Source organism: Haliaeetus leucocephalus, unplaced genomic scaffold (genome assembly GCF_000737465.1).
Source record: "Haliaeetus leucocephalus isolate CR32 unplaced genomic scaffold, Haliaeetus_leucocephalus-4.0 Scaffold228, whole genome shotgun sequence".
Taxonomy (NCBI): Eukaryota; Metazoa; Chordata; class Aves; order Accipitriformes; family Accipitridae; genus Haliaeetus; species Haliaeetus leucocephalus.
Genome location: NW_010972664.1, coordinates 3,413,491 through 3,426,419, shown reverse-complemented (window position 1 = coordinate 3,426,419; position 12,929 = coordinate 3,413,491).

Sequence of the window (12,929 nt, the reverse complement as noted above, 5' to 3'; positions counted from 1 at the left end):
TCAGAAAGATGAGCTTGATAGCTTTCTTTAATTAATTTTTAATAAAAGAAAAATAAAGCAGATGAAAGAAGCCAGGTCAAGAACTTAGAAGAAGTAAGCCAAGAATTTCTTACTTATGGTCTGGGTCTTGTAAGGACAAGCATCAGAGTAAATTTATTTCCGTGTGTGAAATCAATGGTCTTTGTCATTGTAATTAAATCTGTACTTAAAAGTATAACTATTTTCATTAGGAGATATTTTGCCTACTTGTTTCAGTGAGAGTTATACCACTACTGGCAGACAGGGAAAGTCTCAGGATGCACATGTTATAAAGACACAACAGCATTACTTCTTGTCGGGGTGCAAGCTGCCCAAGAACACCCTGCCATCAGGACACTGTCTTGCAGCTGTTTTCATAAAATCATCAAATCACTGAAATGTCATTGGGAAGGGAAAACAGAAGGTCTTTTAGTTGAAACCCCAGGTCAAAGTAGGACTGTCACTACTGCTAGATCAGCTCTGGCTGGGTTTAACTGGGTTGTGAAAATCTGATTTGCAGATTTAACAGCCTCTGTGGGCAACCCGCTCCAGTGCAATGCTACTCACCCAGCTTTGCTGTTGTTGCTTTGTTTTTGTTTTGTTTTGGTTTTGTTTTTTTTTTACTGCTTTACCTATAGTGCTTGATGAACAGGGATCCCTGAACACCAACTCAAAGAGGGGAAACCTTTATAAATAAATACAGCCTTCCTTTTCTATTGTTTCTTACATCAGGAGTGTGTTAAGGCTGGATTGTCAACACTCAGTACAATGTGTTGCCTTTTGTTGATTTCATCCAGTCTATTAATGCTGTTTAATTTTATTTTTTTTTACTTAATTATTGCAGTGGATTGTCTTGGGGCTATTTGAGATTGAAAACCAAGACTTTAATGATAAAATACAGAAACAAAGACAGGCTACTCTTGTCAGTGTCAGCAAATAAATAGCATTAATCTGTCTTCATTACTGCCGTGCATGGTGTAACACAAGAGTCCACTAGGTGGGAAGAGGTATAATATCTTTAAACCACTCTACGAGTGCTAAGAATTAAGCTAAAACTTAAACTGAAAAAAAGTCTTTGGTCAGCAAAGCATAGTGACAGTCGTTTTTTCTTCAGAAGCTTTTTGACATCTTTCTGTTAGGATACTGAGAGAGTGCAGGTCTGACTTGACCTGTCATCACCAGTTCTCGATGGGAGGTGCCTCACTGCCATTTGTGCCTCTGGAAACTCTGCCTTGTCTGTACGTTGTAGTAGGAAGCTTATTCCAGCTGGAATTGTATCTCTTTCTTGCTTTATTATTTAGAAGTATGAAGTTTTAATTAGCATGTTATGTTTTAGAGTGGGTTAGAATATGTCGTATCCTTAAAGGCTTTCAACAAATGGATGTTTGGTTCCCCCCTCCCCACCTCGAAAATGAGTTATCCAAGCAATCTGTGCTAAATGTTTTTGAGAATGAGGGTTGGACACACACAACTAGATTATGTGGCAGTGTAAATCAGAACTGTACAATTCACTTCAGTGATTTACATTATCTGAAGATCTGGACTATTAATTATTGGAAGCCTACCTTCTTAAAAGCAATTTTTTAGTCACTTTGACATCTAACCATCTGGCTTCAGTTTCCCTTGGTATGCACTTTCAGACATGAATACTAGGAGGCTTTGTTTAAATATGCAGATTACCTAGGCAGCATGCAGGAGATGGTGAAAGATACAGCTTTGATTGCATGGTTTATTTCTTTGCAAAGTGGTCTTGGTTAAACTTCACATACCAGTCAGTCATAGATTTGATTTGCTGATCTCTTTCCTATGGCTTTGTACTACTGTTCAAGAATTTAACTGATGGGATAAGAAAAAACATGCCCTGGCTGGTGTGACCATTTGACACAGTAGCTGGTCCCCCTGTGGTGGCAACAGGAGATGTTGTTTAGGGAGTGCCTGTGAGCCTGGTCGCTATTGGAAGTATATTCCTCTGCCACATCTCTCTAAAACATAGGTGTGATATGTTTTGGGAACAATATTGGCTATTGCAGCACTATCCACACAAAACATATTATCACGGCCTATTTGCAGCTCTTTTGTTGGGGAAGTTTTTGTATCCATTTTTCACAGGTTTCTATGCCTTCCTACATGTGCATGCGTTGGGGTTGCCTCTTTCCCTGAGTGTGCTCCCACATTGCAGCTCTGGCACTGCTGGGTCTCTCATTCCCAGCCTGGAGGCTTAGCCCTCTTTGACTGCCACTGCTCCATCTGACAAGGAGGCTGAATCAGCATCCTGACCCTTTCAGAGCTGATAGTCCGAAGTGTTATCACCAAGTCAAAAAGGGCAGATGCTTTAGACTGGGCTGTGAACCCACAGAGATCTAGACTACCTCTAACAGGCTGCTCTCCAGGAACACCAGAGCTCCTCAGTCCCAGCCTAAGATTCATAGTATGCTCCTTCATATAGCTCCTACACATGGACTGTACTTTTCCTTACGGTCAGAAACAGTCTCATCTATAAAGCAAGATCAAGTGTTTGAGCACAGAGTTCTGTTTCCCCAAGGGATGTGATTTTACCTGGCACAATATTTCCTGAGGCAGCAGAGTTATTGACTGCAATACTTTATGTTGCTGCAGAATGGAAGCCTCTGTAAAATAGCCTTTAATTGTCACCCTGTTTTGTCCTTATTGTATGTTCAGGTGTGGGTTTAGAAGGGGGAACAGGATACTGAAGAACCTTGAAGAGCTTCAGACCAGTCCACTACTTTTTCCTTCAGTCTTTCTGCTGAGATTTCCCCATTCATCTGATGTGGAGAGAACCTGTGGTCCTGGGCAGAGATATGTGCTGCTGCACCTTTACGGTCTCAAGGCACTACCTCCCCCTGCCTCCCTCCACCCCCAAAGCAGGAGTGTACTTTTGTCATCTGATGTCCCCTGTAGGAGAAAATGCTGTTTCTCTGCTACCCCAGCTGTGAGGCTGTCACCACTCTTGTTGATAAAGCCTGAAGGCTTGATTTTATCCTGATTAGGAGTTGAGGGATTGTTTGTATATGCTGCTAATAAAAAAAGAAAAAACTTACCTGGAAAGGTTTTTTTTATAATCTCAATTTTATAACTTTTGTGATATCTCAGACATAACTATTTCATCAGAGGTAATGGTATGCAAATGGTTAATTCTAAGTTCCTTAAGACCTTTCTTAGAAAATTCATTTCCTATCGTCACTAATTTTTCACTCTCCCCAGTTTAAAACAGCTGTTGAGTTTCAGCAGCTTAGAGTCTTGTATTTGTGCTATTAATTCAGCAAGAGAGATGTATGTTTGTATGAAGAAAAACAGCTTAGATCCTATTAAGACCCTTGTGGCCCCCAAACCTGTGGCAGTGTTGAGAATTCTCTGGTCCTGGTGTGCGGCTGAATTTCCCAGCTCAGTGTGTGCATCTAACAAAACCCATCATCAGCCAATTGGAAGTCTGATTTTCGAGGACCATTGAACACTGAACATTCCCAGTGAGCTGCAATTACAGAAACAATTGTGCTAAATAACTTTGGACTGATGATGTGTGAATATCAGTCCTCCCAACTTCCCCTTTCATATTTCAGCTGGACAATGGTTACAGTAGGAATATTTTAGGGAGTGTCGACGTGTTTCAGAAATTCTGGTGTTTCTTCATCTGACTGTGAATTATGCCTCTGTTTTATGACTCCATAGGCTGAATAGCCTCGTATTTGCAGTTGTATTTGGTGTTGAGAAGAAAATGGGCAGGGTATGTTTTACTGAAGGTGAAGCATCTTCAACTCCCCTCAAATGATTCCAGTTCTGCTTTCAGTCATAGCAGCCTAAGTCAGGAGGCGGCAGTATGTTTCATACGTTTCCCTAGTGCTGGACATATGTCAAATGTATGAGGCAGTTTACCTAAGACATAATAGACTGTATCAGAAAATCTACCTTTGTTTATTAACCTTGCGAATTGTTCATTTTGCATTTTTATTTGGCACAGTGGAAAGTGTTAATATATATATTACGGGGAGACTGAACGGTTCAACCCTCCTTAGGAGTCCTACAAAGCACGGAAACAACATTAACTTTTTGGTCTGAGACTGGTAAATTGATACCTGATGCCAACGCATGGGTCATGCACTCACGCTCACGCTGACCACCAATGTCAGCAGAGTGCTCCAGGCCACCACGCCCCATTATTAGGAGTCAACAGTCTGCCTCTATATATTTTATACAGGTCTTGTTCTTGTCTCTGCTAGCTCTCTGGATCAAATGCCACACACTGACCATGACATGAGTTTTTCACATATGATGGCCCTTTTCAAATGCATGTGAAATGATTCAGTGGTCTCACTTAAATTCACGGATGAGCCTATACACGATACAGTGTGTCTGTCCTTGCTGGCTATACCTGAGTGAGATCAAAGATCTGCATAGCTGGGCTAGTTGCTTGGTTGTCTTACCACACTTGCAGCTAACCCATCTCAGGGTTGGCTACCCAAGTGAAAATACAACACCTAAACTCTGCAGGCAGCCACATGATCTCTGTGTTAGAACTGCAGACTTGTTACCTGCAGTGAGCACAGAAGAGACTTAAAATATTTGCTATGTAATATGAATATTAAATGTAATAATTAAAACCAGCTCTATAAACATAAGATAATCTGGTAGTTTTACAGGTACTTGTCCAATCCTACTCAAGCACAGGTGGAAATGCAGACTAAATTGTGTAAACCAAATCTCCACAAAGTAATACATAAATGGTGATGTATTGTGACAAGGTAGTTAACAAAGTGGAAGGATGAACATCTGTCTCCTGCATATGAGTTGGCAGGTACAGTAAAGCCTTGAAGTACATGAAGGCTTATAGAGAAACTTGGAGCATACTGCCTGTGCAAAACCTCTCCCTAGTCCTATTTCTAAAACTGGACTTTTCCATTGTTATTCTAAAAGGATGAACTGACTGAGGAGGAAAAGGTAGTTTCTTATATGCCTGTCTGGCAGTACAGGTTATTTATATTCTGATCACAGAATGGAAATAAGTATGATTTAAAGTTAAGATGTCTAGAACTAAGGATTGGAAGGCCCATAGGGAAAAGAGTGAAGGAATGTAAAAAGGGAAGCTATCATTCTAATAAGAAATATTTAGTTAATAAATAAATGTATTACATTTGGATGTGTTGTATAGTCAATTATTAGAAGACCTAAACCAAATATGTGATAAAGAGGTTTTCTATGTCACTTGTTTTGTTCTATTTTTCCACCTCTGATATTACAGAAACAAATGCTTATTTAAGAAAAAAAAAAAAGAGAGAGAGAGATTTTAAGAAGTTGCTCTCAAGTTTTCCTGGAATGTTAACCAGACATTTCAGCAGAAAGTAAAAAAGAACTTCTTCCTGCCTTTTTAACATTACTGTTAATATTAATTCTGCCTTTTGTATGTGCATACAGTAGAAGCAAGCTCCTGGCGAGTCAAGGAATTTTACATTTAAAATTAAGAGTAACACTTGTGAGGCCTCTGAGGGAAGAGATGGTAAACTTAATAGATTGGTAATTTACTTTGTTGGGCTGAATTTTTATTCTCATGCTTGAATGTTATTGCATCCTTTGAAAAACTCATGAGAGATTTGCAATTAGAGATCTTCTAAACTCAGAACAAATAATTTAAGTAGTGTCCACAAGCGCTATATGTTTATACAATAGATAAAAACTTTGTACCCTTTGTCACACTTCTGCTGTCCCTTTCTTTTAAGTTCTCAGGCACAACATGAGACAGGTGAGGAGATTTTCTTAGCAACGTGAACACATGAAAATTCTTTCTGGCAATAAGCTATTCAGCACTTCTGCTTTAGTTCATGCTAGAACAGCAGTAAGGTGAGCCTTGGGAAAAACTTTCAACTTCTGCTCACTATAAATAAGGTTTCAAAACTTTATTGTTCTTAAAGGGATGAGATGATTGTGGTAAAAAAATCTAAAACTTTTCTAAATATAAGTAGCTTAGGCTATAAAATGCAACAGCCATTTAAAATCTTCCTTTCCTCTCACCATATATAGAATTAGAGCCACGTATGGCCAAATAGAGCCGCATATGACTGTGAACAGGATTTCCACTGCTATGCTATAGGTCAAGCCACAGATGATGCATATTGCTGTTCGGTAAAACTACTGGAATATTTCCAGAGTAGGATTATCCCAGTAGCCTGATTCTGAGTGGTAATAGATGCCTACAAAGAACAATGGGACCTTGAGCAGTACAAACCTATTTGTTTTCAAGTGGGTCATAGACAGATTTTTTTTTTTCAGTGGTAGAAGAGCACAGGAATATGGACCATCTAAGTGCTAGTTGCTACGGTAACCATAAAATCACATCCTCCAAAACCTTTCTATTTAATTATATACATCACTGACTATCGAGTCTAGTAAATTTCATTTTTTCTTTAAAACTCCAGAGTGCAAAGGAAAAAAAGCATGTTCATTGCAGTTTTAACCTTTCCTTTGTCACTGATATTCTTGGGAAGAGAATTTTTTCCCTTTTTACAGGCATTTTTTGCTAATGTTCCATCCAGTTTTATTGACATAGTAAATTATTGTATTGGGCTGTAGTGGTACACAGTTAAGGGTTAGAGGTTTTTCATTGTTTCTGTGTATTTATAGTCTAATTCTCCAGACTTCTCCTTGATATACATGATTTGTTCCCAACCTGCATGCTATTGGGGTTGTATTTCACCTTTGGAAATACCTGCATCATGCTGAAATCCATGTCTACTTGGAGACAATGGCTCAGATGTACTTTCTGAACTGCTTTTGTGCAGCAGGGTGGTTTAGGTGAGTGGGCATAAATAGCCCGACCAGTCTGTACCCAGATAATTCAGATAACTCTGCTGCTCCTAAGGTACCTTCTTTGTAAAATGGCAATAATTATAGCTAACTTTGTCATGTAGGGAAAAAAGTGAAAAATATTATTATAATTTATTTTGTTTCCCTACTTTCATAGCTTTTATGACACATCTTTTTTTGTGTTAGTAGAAGGGATATGTATGTGGCTGGCTTGGGTACAAAAAAATCATAATTTTCTTGCCTTTTTACAATATATGTAATATGCAAATTTCTTTTTTTTCCTTTCCCTCTTTAAATATTTTTCTTTAAAATGTGTTGATTTAAAAAAATAATGAGAAGTGGTCTCCCTATAGGTATTATACATTCATCTTCAATTCATATAATTCTTTCTTCATTATTCTGATACTGCAAATGAATTCTTATAACAAAATTAATATCTTCATATAAAAATCAATCTTTTTATAGTAAAAAAAAAATCCAGGTCCCACACAAGTTTATTTTATGAAGTTAAACTGCACATACTGTTGGAGGTTTTCCAGGCAAGAGGTCATATGCTAATAATTATGTTTATTAGCTACCAAGAGTATTACCATTGCAATCAAAATTGCACATTGCAACTCATTATTGCTGTTTTGGAAAGTAAGTAATAGAATTGAGAGAAGTGTTAAGACAGTTCATAAAGGCAATCTCTCTGAAATCAATAAACAGAATCCCAAAACAGCAGGCACTTTTAGCCAGGTAATAAATAAACACAGTGCTTAAGCTTTACTGAGTGACTTACAGCTAACCTGAATAATATTTTTAATTCTAATTCATAATATTCTCTGTATGGGACAAAATAATTCAGTATAAATATAATGAAAAAAAAAATCAGCTCAGGAAATTTAAAGCTATAGTGTTAGTAATGTAACAAGACAACTTTGTCAAAATTAGTGCCAATGTGTTTATTTTGCCAGAAATTAGCCTATTGCTGTGATTAACTGTTTTGCTTTCTAATGAAGTAGTAAATTATATTGAAAAATAGTAAGTGCTCTGAAATGTATGCTTATGCTATTTGGTAAGCATTTTAAATCTTAACAGTACTGAAAAACTAAAATTACTGTCACTGCTTTGGGTGTTAAGCACCAATGTTTTTCATGTTAAAAAAAGAATTCCTCCAAGAGGGGAAAAACCCAGAAAAGCCCTACCGTCTGCCTGAGCAAAGAGCCTAGCTGTCCTGAAGAAAACCAAAGTCCTAGCATACTGCCTGGAAGGGAGAATCCCAATCTGTGGTTTAGGTTTATGAATTCATGACAGAGAGACAGGCAGTTCTAAGCAGTCCTCAGTCCAGCATCATGCTTTGAGCTGCAGATGCCCATGATAGCAATTTCACATCTATTATGAAAGTGGGACGATCCTCAATTTTCATTTTCTTTATTACCCTACTTCCAGACCAGGGAATTCTTGACTAATTTTGGAAGATGCTTTCTCTGTATCTATAGACTTTATATTATTATTATCTCCTAGAACAGCTCAACAGCTTGGTGGAGATGTATCTTCTTACATTTTTGAAACACCAGAGAAATGCACTGGGGTATTGTGCATCCCACTAGCATTGCCAGTTTTGCATCCACGTTACAGATTAAGTTGCATTTATTCCCACCTATTTGCTACACTCAAAATCTTGTTACAGGGAAAATAGGGGGATTCTATTGTTATTCTAATTTAAGTCTTAACAGATTCATCAAAGAATAGACATTAGTCTGCTTACAATTGTATGAATACTTATGATTCAAATTTTATAGTTAAGATTATCATACACAAACAGTCTAGTATCTCCATGTTTCTCTGGTATTACTGTCATCCCTCCACGGTGTTTCTGGGTCTTAAGATTCAGGCTTTGGTTCAGGGTGGGGAAGAAGGCTACAGCCAGTCGTCAGCATCCTAGTCCTTTTTTGGGAGAACTGCAATGTCGATGTACGTGTTTCTTCACTCCTCACTTTTGGGTCTGCATGGAGTCATTTTATACGTTTTTATAATATGCTTTATGCCCTGCTGCTTCTTCATTGGTTCACATTTCCACATTACTGTGTATAGTACATTTAGCTTACGTTAGATATGTGTTCATTGTCCTCTTTGTTATCCTTAAAACTACCTTTACCCTGCTCACAAGGTTGCATTCCTTTAATGACCCTTACCTGACCATTGGTGACATGTTTATAGCCCTGGGGCTCCTGCTGTCATCCTGTGCCTGTAGTTTCAACACCCCTGCTATCACCCCATGCCAGTACTCCTCTACTCTTCATTTTATTCTAGAGCCATAAACAGTTCATTCTGCACTGAATAACTGCTTGCTATTACCCCATAAAGTCATTCAGAAGCTAAAACAAAATAGGTAATATTCACTAGATTATTAGATAATTGTTGTCACAGCTAAACAAGACTAAATATGGCTCCAGCTAGGCCAAAACAAGTCCTGACAGAGCCTGATAGGTATTGAGTTCTGTGCTATTAGCTTAGCGCAAAACTTGTTACAAACAACACTGTACTTACTGGGCAACAAGGCTACGAACAAGCATAAACCCAAAGCCCTCACTTTAAGGATCCACACAACTATGAATGAAGTACTGACTTGTTGGGTAGCAGTGAAACATCTGTAATATAGGACATAGAACCAAATATCCTGTTTACTTACAGTTTTGCAATGGTGGAATAGAGTTATAAAGAAATAGAATAAAAGACATTGCTATGACCGTACTTAACAAGAATCATCTTAAATGCTCCAGTTTTTCAGGCTATGTGGTTTGTTTCTGTGAGCTATCCCCAGGCTGGCACAGTAGAGAGAGCTCTCAGTTCTGAACGTTTTCTACTTGAACTGTTAATGTTGGTTAGAGAAGCCATTTGGAACAGTTTCTTCTTTGGCCCACAATCAAAGGACCTGTTTTTTTTTCTCTCTTACTTGTTTACCTACTCATCATTTTCCTGTGTTAGAGCACTGAGACATTATACGGTGCCAAGAGGATTACATAATCGCTTTCCCCCATCATCCCTAAGTTTACTTGATTAACATTTTTATTTCATATCTTAATTAGTAGATTCCTAGCTTTGGGCTTCAGGCTGCTTTCTCCTCCTTACAGCCTTCCTCGAATGCACTGATTTCATTTTAAAAATTCTGTAACATGGGAAATGTTAATGGTTTTAAATATTTGGTTTGTTACAACCTTGTATATAGAGTACCATAAGAACACATTAAAAGGGATTTGAGAATTTGCTCCTGAAAAGGAACAACTTCTTCCTTTACACTCCTTTAGATTTCAGAAAACTCATTTATATGGACAAAAATGAAAAATAAAAATTGAGTGTCCTTAATGTGAAGGATTTAGAAACAGCTTTTTGTCATTGAAAGAATCTGGTGACATATTCTTGCAAATATAAAGGAAAGCAGAGGGTAGTATTGATCCCTCTCTAGCTCAAGAGTTGGAAATGTAGGCATTTCTTTGTGTAAGCCACTTGAGGAATAGATCCCGAAAGCAGTGTCAAACCAGTTCCAAATCTGCAGAAAGCACAGCTGGGGAGAGTGTGATCTCTTCTTTTTATCCAATAGTTCAGTGATTATAGAACTTATCTGTAAAATGATTTTGCAGTTACTTGAGCATGTTTTCTACCCTGGATGGAGTTTGCTGATCATCATATTGAGCATATTCTGATTCAGGGCTCTTGTGATCTGTCTTGCTGAATCCCTTGTGCTTTTTATAAAAAACTTATTTATCTTTGATGGAGCAGAGACTTGAATCCTACCCTGACAACAATGCCATCAGTATGTTAGTTGTCATTCTTGCATTGTCTGTTTCTTCTTCCCCCCAATATTTCATGATTTGAAGGACAGGGGAACAGATTTGAAACAATGCTTCAGGATATTTGAGGTGACTGGATTAGGTTGGTACCGGCACCTGGTGACTCCTGCACACTTTGTCTTTGGTGAGATTCTTCATGGTAGGGAGAGACACTTCATGCCTAATATGTGCAAATTCTGTCAGGTAGTAGGTTGATTACAAATTGCCCAGTGCAATGCAGTTTTTGTGGATCGAGCCTAATGCTACCAGCAGCTTGTTAATGCAATGAACAGCTGTATTTCCTATTCCTTTTTTTTTTGTGTGTGTGTGTGCTTTTTTTTCAGTCTACAGGAAATACATAGGATAGTTTGCACCTGTACTGTTTGGTGCACTGAAAAGGTCTTTTTCATGTGTTTTCCCTTTCTAGTTATACATTAAGAGGCACCGTTTGCCTGCTATAGATGTATGCAGCAAAATTATGTGCTGGGATCTGTAGATGCATGTGAGAGAAGCCCCTTGTGTCTTTTGTTTCCTTCTGCACTACAAATCAGGCAGCAACAAATATAATTTATCCCCAAATCACATTAAGAGTAACTTCTCATATAGTTATGCCTTTAAAGGAACCCTGGGCTTGGCACGTAACTGGGACTCTGCATATCTGTTATCCTAGGAATGATTTCTCCTTAGCTAAACTTTCTGGCTTGTTTTACATGAAAATGATCCCACAGGATGGAATGAGGCCAAATGTTGCATTGGCCAAAATACGAGGTGATGAGTATAATTGGGTTTTTATTTATCATGTGACTTGGCATTATGATATCTAAATTATCTACACAAGCCTACACAAGCCATATAAGAAAATGAGCCTGCTAGCTGGATTTTGTGCCTGGAATTAATCATCCATATGTTGCTTCCTTTCTTCCCCCTCTCCCTGTCCTCTCCCTTCCTCTCCCCTCCTCTCTTTCCCACAGGATCCCATCTTGTGTGCTCTGTGCCAGGCCAGTTTAAGTAGCCAGGTATATATGGATGTTTGTAGTTGACTGGAGGGTGAAACACATGAGGCTGGAAGCATTGCCCAGTCCATCTATCCTTTACCCTCTGTGCAAGGAAGCTTGTAACACCAGGCTCTCTTTCCAGAGCCTAATTCCTGTGTTATGCAGCAGAATTGTGTGGATATCTTTCCCAAAAGAACACCTCCATTTTGAAGGAAAGGAATAGGTTTGCAATTCACTGAAAGTTTCAATTTTTAATTGAATTTCTGCATCTATTTTAGCTAAATGTTAGCAGTCTTATTTTCCCCTTTGGGATATGCTAGTGGTGAGCCCAGTTGCCAATCAGATGAGTTGGTCTGTGTTTTTATTGTCCTAGGATGTCAGAATTGGGATTTTGGTTCCACAGATCACACTATGAATTGTACTGTTTCCATTTCTTTGAATTTATCCCTGCTGGCCTGTCTATACACCTTCAGTATGTGGCATGGGAAGTACCTTTCCATGCAAAACCAGAGGGAAAAATATAATGATTATGAATCATTACAAAAGAAGTATTTCCATAAGTTACAATTTACTTTGTCAGCTAATTCCATAGAACATGATGGTTTCAGGAGAGGAAATGTTTGAAGTCTTTTGTCCATGGAAGCCTGGAAATCAAACACATTGCATTTAATATTAATTTTGGATCATGAAAAGTGCAAAATTCCTTTGTGTATGTATTTTCTTGCATGAACTCAGAAACATACATTCAATAAATTCTGCAGAAGTGTTATGTTGGGAAATAATATATGCACAGGATTAACAATACAAAAAAATTAGTTCTGTATAAAAATCCTGTGCTATTTCATTATTCAATTAAATCTCTTTTCTTTGCATGTAGTTTGTGAGACTTGCACTGTGACTTGCAAAAATCATTTAGCATTCAGTGTAAATCTGGCTCCTCAGACTGCTTAAATATTCAGTATTGACAGTGTATCTACTACTTTTTCTGAATTCCTTGATTTAACAAACGTCATTTGTGAACTTGATTTGTAAATAATAATATTGCACACGCTACAACCGATATAATTATACTGGTAAAAGTAGTGATACAGCTACAGTCCTGCCGCGATTGAGAGACGGGACACAGCTTGATGCAAGCAGAGTCGCTTTATTGCATATAACACTCGTTTATATAGGAAATCAGAAGACGCGTTTTTTAAACTGATTGGTTGTTATGCTTCAAAATTCTTATCAGCGCTCTGATTGGTAGCTACTTAAACTTCAGCAATTAGACTGTTAGCAACTAAGCTGC